Source organism: Nuphar pumila, chromosome 13 (genome assembly GCF_984573655.1).
Source record: "Nuphar pumila chromosome 13, dmNupPumi1.hap1.1, whole genome shotgun sequence".
Taxonomy (NCBI): domain Eukaryota; kingdom Viridiplantae; phylum Streptophyta; class Magnoliopsida; order Nymphaeales; family Nymphaeaceae; genus Nuphar; species Nuphar pumila.
The window spans coordinates 7,758,746-7,771,067 of NC_143261.1; positions in this window are offsets into that span (position 1 = coordinate 7,758,746).

The following is a 12,322-nucleotide window of genomic DNA, read 5'->3' on the forward strand; positions in this document are numbered from 1 at the left end:
TGGAAGCTAGAGGTTTTAAGTTGAGTAAGAGTAAGACTGAATATATGGAATGTCGGTTTAGTAAGCAACGAAGTAGTGATGGGAGTGTAGTGAAGCTTGGTGAGCAAGATATACCGGTGAATGATTATTTCAAATATTTGGGATCCATCATTCAAAAGTATGGAGAAATTGATGGAGATGTAAATCATAGGATAAAGGTTGGGTGGATGAAATGGAAAAGTGCTACTGGAGTGCTGTGCGATCGTAGAATGCCATTGCGGTTGAAGGGAAAGTTTTATAGGACGACTATTAGACCCGCTTTACTATATGGTACGGAATGTTGGGCTGCCAAGAGACATCATATTCAAAAAATGAGTGTAGCTGAGATGCGGATGCTTAGATGGATGTGTGGAAATACAATAAAAGATAAGATTCGGAACGAAGAGATACGTAAGAAGGTAGGTGTTGCACCCATTGAAAATAAGATGCGAGAGAATCGTTTACGGTGGTTTGGACATATTCGGCGAAGGCCTAATGATGCTCCAGTTAGAAGGTTGGAGAAATGGGAAAATATATTAGTTAAAAGAGGTCAGGGTAGGCCTAGGAAGACTTGGATGGAGATGATAGGAAAGGATATGAATGCTTTGAACCTCACCGAGGACATGGCGTTGGATAGAAATGATTGGAGGAAAAGGATTCATGTGGAAGACCCAAAATGAATTTCTTTTTTGGTTCATATCGCTGACCCCAATTGTTTTGGGATGAAGGCGTAGTTGTTGTTGTTGTTGTTGTACTCAAGATAAGTACACAGACTGGTAAGTTTGAAGATGGATCCAAATAAGTATAATGAAATTATCAAGTGTTTTTACTTATGTGCTTTGGATGATAGCCTTGATCCAAATTTTATATTATATCAAAAGAGTATCATGTTGGATATGGATTCATATTGACAGTATGAGATCTCTGATTGTTTTATGACAATACATGTTTTGTTGAATATGTTTGATTGGTGATTCATGCTTATATCATATTGATACATGAATTCAATTTAATCATGATTTTATGATAGATCTGGATAATGTAAGATTGAAAAAGTTTTAAGCCTAATTATGTGTGAATTATGATTATAGACAAGTTATAGTGGCTTATAATTAAGCATATCAATAAACTTGATATATAATCAATTCAAATCTATAGAATTACATAACTTTATGCTTATATCAAGCCTATTTTGAATGTATTGATAATAATATCTCAAGTTGATATAGATATGTAAAATCCAAAATAGCATAATGAGATTCAAAAATATCTTGAAGGTTATACTTTATGAATGGTTCATGATTTGGTATAGAATTATGTGATGGGTTTGAATAATTAGTGTTGGATATATTTAGATCTACATACATAATGGGTTTGGACTGTAGTCAAATCCTATATAACCTAGAGTTTTGCTTGAACTATCTAGCTTTTCATGAAGATGCAATTTTAAACTTGATGATAACATATCAAGTAAATTTTATGACCCATATGAATCTATTGGAATTGCTATGCTAATAACATGGATTTATATTATAGTCAAAATCTTATATGACTCATGATTGAATGCATAAACAAGTGGATATGTTCTATATTTGAATATAATATTATATTCATTTGACTTAGATGATAATCATATGGATTTAGATAATAATCAAATTTTATATGATACATGATTATATTTTAAAATAAATTTGATGCATATCTTGTTTGGCTTGATGAGAACAAGTCTAATTTGGATATGAATTGAATCATTTGAACTTACTCTTAAATTTATATATGAATATAAGGGTTCATATGTTTATTCGATTTTTTATATGTCAAGAGCCTTAAAAATGAGTTTATAATCTTTGACATAATTAGTGTTATGGGATAGAAAAATAATCTTCCATCAGGTTTGGATCTAATTCATATCAAATTGATTTTAATTAGAGGACTTGTGTTTTATCCTAAGAAATAATACATATGTTTAACATTTGTTTTACTTTTCATTGATAAATTGATTTACATGAAAAAGTGAGAATGCAAATTAGTTTTGTTTTTTTATATTTGAAAATAATGATAAATAATTATTATGAATTAAGCTCCTCAAATGATTTGTTGTATGAATGGCTAATGCATGGTGTAACATGGATTGGATAGTCTAATTCATGATGATTTGGATATGAATATATCAATCCAAAATTATAAAAAAGTGATAGGAAAATATATTTTATAAATATATGATAAATAAAAAGTACATGTTTGAAAATGCACACGATATTGATTTTCTTTGATATTTTAAATTATGCACATGGATAGTGAGAGTTTGGTTTACGAGTAAAATTGAATGTGTATTTGTCATGAATCTAGGTAAGTGATGAATATTTTTCACTTATGTACATATAACTGCAGAGTATGTTATACTAACTTAGTATATATTATGTGCAATATTGACACAATGTGTCTTAAAGTCATAGACGAGTCATAAGAGACTCTAGCTAATTAATTTATATATGTGAGTTTCATAAAGAATTGATTATATGAGATAAGACAACGTTATCGATATGTGATATATGAGCAAAAGCATAATGAAATTCAGTATGGTGGTAGTCTAGATAAGAGTACATGTTTGTTTATTCTATTAAGATTTTGAATGCATAAGTTTGATGCATTATTTGCACTAAGGGTTATGATAAAAAAATGATTGAAAGTTCTATATATCTATGTAAGATAGACATGACTTAGATTATGATGACGATATGTTAACAAAAGATCTTATGATATTATGAAAAATTTATAGTGTGTGATTAAGTTTCCATCATTAATATGCATGTTAACATGAAAACTCATATATCTTAAAGATAGTTATTCTCAAGCTATTATAAAAAATTTATTTTATGCATGAAATGATAAGTTTGAAATAATTATAAAAGTTCACGTATTCATGAGAAGTACATTAGTAATGGTTAGTGTAATAACTAATATCACATATAATTCCATGGCATGTGAGTTGTGTCTCATAATTATATAACTAACCATTTTGTTTTATGAATGATATGAAAATGAAAAACAGATAAGTGGGAGATGTTGAGAATATGTAGCCATAAGGTAATCATTGGGGGTGATGCAACCCTTGAGTTGGCACTTCTTCATTGAACATGTCACAATCCAGTCCCTTTGAGGATTACAAGAAGGGCCCTAAAAGCCGGTTCTACACATGAAAATGTATAGAATTACAGTTTTCTAGAATACAAAGTGATCAAACAATTTGTTTATGGTGGCATAACTGTGTACACCCTTTGATTTAGGTTCATCACCCTCTTCCACAATCGGACAAAGGCCCTCAATGACAAGTAAATATTGAAAGAAGTCGCAGAACCATAATAGGTGCTCAGACGATTCGATATCCTTATGCCACATAATACATCGGTTAGCCAAGGAGATCCCTCTATTGCAACATACCTTGCTTGTTGATTCTGCCTGCCATAAGCATCCAAGCAAGAAAACATGCATGTGGCAATAGACCTTGGCCCAAAATTGTCCTTAGGAACCCAAGCCATTTTGTCCTCCAAGCAGGCCTTGTAACAAGAGGCAAGACCACTTGAATCTTCGAGGATTACTATCAGGAACCAGAAAACTTCAAAAGCCTTGGCTATAGCCTTCCTACTGGGGAAGCCCTCCTCCATGCGGGTCTCTTAGACCATTGAAGCAAGGACCCCTTGATTTTATATTTACACTTCGAGAAACCAGCACAAGGAAGAATGCCAATAGCTAAGCACCAACAACAACAGAGAGCTATATTGAAAACCTAAAGGCGCTTAATGCCCAAAGCTCCCCGTTCCAATGGGCATGGAACCATTTTCCAACCAACCACATTTTTGGATGGACCCCACCCATTTCACTGAAATCTTCTAAAGATTTAAATAATCCTACTGATCTCTCATTGTCCTAAGCCTTGAGCCTTATTCATAAATAAAATTTATTTTACTCTTTTTCAAAAAAGAAAAAGAAAAAGAAAAAAGAAAGATTGCGAGATGTAAGTTGTTCAGAGCATGAGGAATAAGAATGGGTCTAGACAGTTTGAGTAAATAAATACCTTCCCAAGAGTCGATTTTTGAGAGGATCTCTTCGAGTGCAACCCACATATCTTTTCGGTTTTTTCCCATGAATAATCTTTGAGACCCAGATGATCTAGTCCAGCCTAATAACCCCATCCTGTGAGTTGAGAACCACCATCTTGCATTTATCATCACCGACCTTCAAGCCCGAAACCACTTTAAATGATCCAAGATGATTCCATATTTTTGCCATTTGAGAGGGGCAAGTTGAACCAAGGATGATAATGTCATTAGCGAATTGAAGCATGGAGAAGCCTTCTAAACCAAGTAGGGGCAGTTGTTGAATAAAATCAGAAGCAAAAGCCTTCTTGAACAAGAAGTTAAGTGCTTCGCCCACCAGCACCACATTAAAGAGAAATGGAGAGATCAGAACACGAAATGGAAAGCCATGAGGGCTCGGAGCCTTGCCCGATGGGGAGAGACCATAAAGCCGCCTTAAGTTCTTCCAAGAAGAAGGGGTGGGTGGGTGAGGTGAGTGGTGAGATCCTCATTAAGCAAAGAAAATGGGAGATCCTGAGAGGAGCCAACAGATCCAGAAGGCTTGGAAAATATATCCTTAAAATAACCAGTGATGGCATCTGTTACGGCCCACCCTTCAAGTGATTGAGATCCAAACACGATTAAATGGAATCCAATAAATTTGTCTCATATGTGAGGCATGAAGATCACAGTATTTTGTGTTATGATCTCCACACTAGGGATGCACACGAGCCGAGTTCGAGCCGAGCCTGGGGCTGTTCAAACTCGGCTCATTTCAAAATGCCCATGTTCAACTTCGGAGAAGATATTCAACAGCAATGTTCAGACTCGGCTCCGAGCTCAAGTTGAGCCGAGCTTGAACAGCATTCTAAAAAGGTATATACAGTGAGAAGGTGGGATTAAAACCCTCAACTTCCCAAAGGTTGCACAAATGACTCACCACTGTGTCAGACCATGTTTTTTGTTTATTGTGACCTAGAGATATATACAAATACTAAAACTCCTATATTAGCATCCAGCGAAAAATATACAAGGCACAGAACTCGATCTTAGCACCTTTTGCCACCCTACCCAGTAAGCTAACAATAACGATTTAGGTTGGAAACATATTATATATATATATATATGTGTGTGTGTGTGTGTGTGTGTGTGTGTGCAAGCCTAATCGAGCTTTTCAAGCTTAATCGAGTTCAGCGGCTTGATCAAGCTCGGCTCATTTATGTTCATGGACGAGCTCAAACCTAGATTAAATGAGCCGATCTCGAGCTAACTTGGCTCCTTGAGTATCCCTACACACTTGAGGTGATGTGAGATCTTTGTTTCTATTTTACCTCGTCCTGAAACCTCCAAACCTGGATTAAGTCAAGCAGCTCAGAAAGTCTAGACATCTTCTGCGGTCTGGAGGGAACGTCAGGAGATTGGCTATCCAACAGAGCTTGCAACGATACAATCTTCCTCCCATTTATGGACCTCATTAAGCTTGCATCCACCATTTTCACACACCCAACTGTTGATTTAGCCAAGCAAACGGCACAGCTTGAGAGAGGCAAAAGGCTTAGACCAACCTGAAACTGCCTGATAAAGGCTAGGGATGTTCGACCACTAATCTTCGAATCGGAATCTCTTGAATGATCTCATCTCCATTCCAAACTCCATATGATGGTGACATGATCCGAGGAAATTTTGGGGCCTATACATGTGCTGAGATCATGATAAGCATCGACAAAACTCATGGATGCCAACGCTTGGAAAAGTTTTCAAAAACATGGACGACGACATTTATTCAACCACGAATAAAGCTGCCCATGAGTAGGAACGTGGTAAAGGTTGTAGGTAGCCAGAAAATTGTTGAAATCACACATTGAGCTACACTTCGAAGATCCTAGGCAACTAAAATCAGCTAAGATGCATCAATGAGTAAAGGTTTGAGGAGCCACCCAATCTAATTCAGACCAGTTTTTTTTTCCTGGCCCCCATGGTGGGGCCACAGACCACCGTGAGCAAAAGAGCTGCCCTTAGTGAAGGGCTGGAGAATTAATAGAAATGCGAACTCACCCACCTTTTTTGACAGAGGTATGTGAGTCTGATAAAATGTATATTATGTGTTTGGGGGACTAGGGTCGTGTGGAGTGCTCGAATTTTCAGATAAATTATAGAGTTATTAGTTGTTCAGTTATGGATAGAGCAAGCAATAAGTGTTTTAAGGTTGTGGGAGTATACCTTAGCAACTATGCTGGACATAAATTGATGCAGTTTGGAGTTTGCTGGCTATGATGGACCCTAAGCCTCTTCCTTGGGTGTTTATTGGAAACTTCAACTGTGTGTTGAATGATTTGAAAAAGATGGGGCTTCCTCCAAATATCTATTGTGCTTCAGAGCTTTATGATTTTATTTCAGCAAGAAGCCTTTTTGAAATTGGAGATCTAAGAACAAGATACACTTGTACTAATAATAAAAAAGGCATGCTTCATCAACTATCAGTGGTTTGATGATGTTGGTATGGTCAGCTCATTGAAGGTGATTTCAAGATTGGTGGTGAACCATTTATTGCTTGTTTTTTACTCTAAAATGGTTGTGAGAAAGAGTATGAAGCGGCCTTTCAAATTCTTTGAGTGGTGGTTGTCAAAAGCCAGATTGTTTGAAAAGCATTTTAGATTGTTAAAATTCTTTGCAATTTGGTTGTCCCATGATTCACATATTGAATAAGTTGGATGATGTGAGATTAAAGTTACAAGCTTAGAAGGTGTGATCTGGGTACCTTTGAGGGTAAAATTCATTCATTGCATAACCAACTCTTGGTTGTGCAACAATCGATGAACTGCTCTTCTCCTTCTCATGAGGATATTGAAATTGAATTTCACCTGAAGAGAGATCTTGAGAGGGCATTGGTGCAGGAGGAATCTCACTGGAGGCAGAAATCTCATGTCCTTTGGCTTCGAGAGGGAGACATGAATACTATTTTTTTATGGATTCAATCAAAGGAAGAAGGCATCACACCATTATCAATAACCTTCTCATTGATGACTCCCATGTTACAGAACATTCACGTATTGAACGTGAGTGTTTCAAGTTCTTCCAAGACTTGCTTATTGAGGATGAGGGTTGGTGTGATGTGTTCCCTTCTTGGGATGGGTAGTGTGTGTCTCTGTAGGAGAATGAGATGTTGTTACCTCCAGTTTCTGACGAGAAGGTGAGATCTATAGTTTTCCAAGCAAAAGGTGACAAAGCCTCGGGGCTGGATGGGTTTCCAAGTATGTTCTATCAAAAGTGTTGTGATATCGTGGATAGTGACATTATTGCAGCAGTCAAAGATTTTTTTTGAAAGAGAAAAATCATGAAAAATGTCAACTCCACTTTTATTGCTCTAATCCCAAAAACACAAGGCGCAAACTAGTTGAAGAATTTGAGATATGTTATGTTGTGTAACCTTTTGTATAAGATTATTTTCAAAGTAATGGTGAATAAAATAAGAGTTATTCTCACAAGAAAGAATCAAGGGGATTTCCTGAAAGGTAAGGATATTGGAGAAAGTATTGTGCTTGCTTATGAATTGCTACATTCTCTTGATAAGAAGAAATTTTTTGCTTTATGTCTAAAATTAGACCTTTCAAAGGCTTATGATAGAGTTTCTTGAAAATTTTTAAAAAGCTCTCTTGTTTGATTGGGCTTCTACCCAATTTGGATAGAAAGAGTTATGTTTTGTGTTTCAACAACTTCATTTCAAGTTTTGGTGAACAGAGTTTCAAAGAAAAAATTTTGGAGCTTTCGAGGTCTGAAGCAGGGGGAACCTTTGTCTCCATATCTGTTTTTAATCGTTATAGAGAGACTCTCCAAGAGAGTGAAATTAGGTGAATGTCAAAATTACATTGAGATTGTTAAAGTCCCCTACCTTTTCCAGAACATCACCTACCTTTTCTTTGTAGATGATGTGTTGCTTTTCTGCAATCCTTAAAAGGACTAAGTGCAAAAGGTTAAGACCATTTTTCTGAAATTTAAATTTGTGACAAGCATAAAAATAAATAATAAAAAATCAGTCATTGTACTATTAAATGTGAGTTCAGAAGTGGCTTCTCAAGTTTTCCATTTAACAAGGTGGTAATTGAGTTGCCGTTGAAATATTTGAGTTTGCCGTTGTGTATAGGCAAGATGAATTCTTCTTTATGTCAACTTATTACTAAAATTCAACAAAGGTTGAAAGCATAGAAAGTCAAGTTATTGTCTTATGCAAAGAATTTAATTCTCATTCAAAATACTCTTACTGTAATTCTTGTATTCTGGATTATGTCTTTTAAGGTGTCCAAGAAGGTAGTGGTTCAATTAGAAACTATGTTCAAGAACTTCCTTTAGTTGGATTTGGATTCCAGAAGAAGGTCACATTTGGTGGCGTGGGAGGTGCTATGTAAACCAAAAATAAAGATGGTGTTGGGCTTCGCAGGATCGAAGAGTTGAATATCACTTATTTGGCTAAGCTTGCGATAGATGTATTCTTTGGGGTCTCTTTATGGGTTGAGTTTATGTGCTTAAAGTATCTTATGAATAAAAGTTTTTTGGAAGTTAATTTGGATGTCAGTTGTGCAACTTAGTAGGAGATTCTATGGGGTTGGAAGAAGGTAGAGCTTCTGATATCTTGTAAGGTTGCAAACAAAACTGTTACTCAGTTTTAGACAGATCCTTGGCAGGTTACACCGTTAATATCTCTCGTATATGAAGGAAAAAGATGTAAAATTGTTAATTTAAAGAAAATTTGTGTCAAAAATGGATTGACGTTTTGTATAGATCGACATGCTCATATACCGTCCCTTGAAAGTTTGTGGCCTAATCTGATAGGTTGTCAGCTATCTCATGGCTTTGATAAACTGTGGTAGAGAGGCTTTGTATGTGCGGCGAAAATCAATCAGAATGATATCTGGAATTTCATAAGAAAAGATGCTTCATCTTATGAGTGGTTCGATTATATGTGGCCTAAAATAAAGTGTCACTCAAGGTAGCATGGGTTGCTTAATTGGTTAGTCATGGAAGGTTTCTCACTCAGGACAGATTGAAGGAGTTTGGGGTTGTATTGCCAAATAAATGCCCTCTATGTTTCAAGCATGAGGAATCGCAATCTTATTTGTTGTTTTTGTGCTCTATTGCTCTATTGATTTGGAAACAACATGTGTGCAGACTTTTTGAGAAGAAGTGAATATCTTATTCTAATTTTATTCAGAAACTTAAATGGTGGATGATGTCATGCTTTCACCCTTCGTGTCTCAAGCCTTGTTGGGACATTATATTTCATACTGTTTGCTGGAATATTTAGAAGTTGAGGAACACGACTTATCACGAGGGTGCACTTTCAAGTAGATTTGTAATTACTGATCTAGTTTCGGCGTTTTGCAATGAATATTTATTGTGATAGAGTAACCAGTTTATCAGATTAAATTAATATCTTTGTTTGCAACAATCGGATTGATAGTAGACAATTATTGTCTATCGGAACACATTACACATGTGATCAGATTTGTGTCATGCTCTTATAGAGGCAGAGATCTTCTCTTCTTTGCTGCTTATGACAGAGATCAATTTCTTTGCTTAGAGAGTATGAAGAGAGTTTCAAACTCGAATTTTATTGAAGTGAGTGCACTTGTTGTTGTCCATTCAACAAGGTACACATGTATGCATGATTTTAAATAACCAGCAGTGGTGCAGAACCGTGAAGGGTATTATTCAAGGCTGCCGATCTTCAAATCCAGCATTTACACTGAGAAATCTTTTTATGTGTGAGGATGTTTTTTGTAAGAGGCCTTTGATGATCATAGGTTATGTTCTTTTCTTGCTTCTATTTTACAATAATTTGCTATGGAAAGATAAGCCACCAGATTGGCTACCCCTTTTTTATTCTTTAATATAAAATCGGGGTATCACCCAACGTTCTTGTTTCAAAAAAAGTGAAAACTTATGTCCTATAAGTTTAAAAAGATAACCACATTTCAGATATGTAAAGTACATTTCATTGTTGTAAGCTGTTTTGATCAAATCTGACCCCATATAGATATGGCGTCAGATTTGATCAAAACAACCTGCAAGAATGAGATCCCATGACTGATACAACGACAGATGATTTTGGAGATGACTAGATACCGTTTTGTAAAGCAGTTCCTCAATCTACAACAAAGAGGTTTTGGCACGCTTTCCTCGGAGAGGTCATGAAGTTAAGGGTAATTTGGTTTTTGATTGTTTGATCACCTTAATTTGGTTCAGGGACCATTAGTTTTACTTTCTGATTTACTGAAATAAAATACCGAAGAGAACTTGTCATCAGCTGGTAGACAGAAAGCGTTACAAATAAATGCTAAAATAATTTGGTATGGTCAACTTATGGTTAGGCTAACCTAGCCATAGTTAAAAGGCTTAATCAGTATGTTAGTTTTAGACACTCCCAACTAGGGGTGTAACTGGGTTGGGAATACCTGACCCAACCCGATTTTAGTAGACCCATGGATAGAGGTCAGTTGCAAAATATAGACCCATAATAAAAATGGCTTCAGTCTTGGGTATTACAAATGAAGACCTTAACCCGTTTAGATTCGACCCAAATGGTTCTCCATTCTGACCAAACCTGACCCGATTATGTACTTGAACCCATTTTATTCTTGAAGTGACCAAAACACGAACCTGTTTCACACCCGAACCAACCTGATCATGAATCGATTATGTACACAAATACATTTTATATTTGGTAGTACAAAGATATAACTAGAATAATTTGAAAATATTATGTTATATAATCAATTAAATATTTAAAGATATTGATAAACTTAGAATTAATATACATTTATTTTTGTAGTTACTTCCTATTGCCCTTCAATCATGAAAATTGTTGGGATGAAGTGAAGCACAATTTGAAAGTATACTCGAGCTTATTGAATTTGATACATTTTGAATATGATATATGATTAATGCCTTTATTTCAACTTTGAAACATTTGGTTGGTATGGATATTTTTTTATATTTAAATTTTAGCATAATTAATAGACTTCTCATTTGTTAGCATATAAATCCTCTTAATGAATAGTTTATTTCATTAATTTACATATTTATTTTATTAAGATGTAATTAGGTCTAGAATACTAATCATATAAAGACCCAAACTCACACCCGAACCTGTTAAGACCGAAACCGACCGTACTCAAACCCATTAATCCATTATGAGTTTACTTTTTTCAGTCATACCCAGACTCAAACCCAACCCGGATCAAAATGGGTCTAGTAAAGACCCAACCCGGTACATACCTGAACCTGGTAACCCATATAGGTCCAGAATTTCCAGTAGTACCCGAACTCGAATCAAATTGGTTCGGGTTTGGGTCTTAGTTTTATACCCAACTCAAAATAGTCTAATAAGACCCGAACAGAACCTGACCCAGTTACACTCCTACTCCAGCTTGCCAATAAGAAAAAATATTACTATTTGACATAGGAAGGAAAAAGTTTTACTTTAAGTTCAATTCGATCACATGAGATTCACTGCCAAATACATTTTAAAAAGTACTCCAAAAATAACCATAAGTACAATTTTTTTATACAAAACCCCAAAAGCAAATTTTATAAAAAAATGACTTAGCACAAAACCCTGAAGTGAGACTTAGAAATAGAATCTCATTTGTGTGAGATTCACTTTCCCACGAAATCTCAAGAGATTTTAAAAGTGAAACACTTTTGAACGATATTTTCACTTTTCAAAAACACAACCAAAAGTACCCCAAAAGTGGGGTCACTTTCTTAAATACAAATGATTGGTAGTAAAGTAGAAACTTTTAACAACCCTGTCAAGAAACCAAAATAAATGCAAATTTTTCACAACCATGTCAAGGAAACCACAAAAATCCTAACATGCTTATAAAACAAGTTAAAATTAAAATATGCATGCAAATTAATTATTCAGGAAAGTTGAGTATACTTTTGTTGAACATAACCAACCCGACCACCCCCAACAGAAAAGTACATATCCACCAACCAAATGTCAAATACATTTGCTTTAAATAAGTCCTTTTATATTATAAGTGGTGGGCTACTGAGGTGCTGGCAAGCACATATCAATGAAATCTACCATTTTATAATTTAAAAAGAAAAAACAAAATAAACCTGTGGATACTAGCAAAAATAACAAATAATCTTCCAAGCTAGGGGCCAAAAACCATCAGCACCCCGACACCAAAGACATGAGAACATCTCCACTGAGCTTCAGC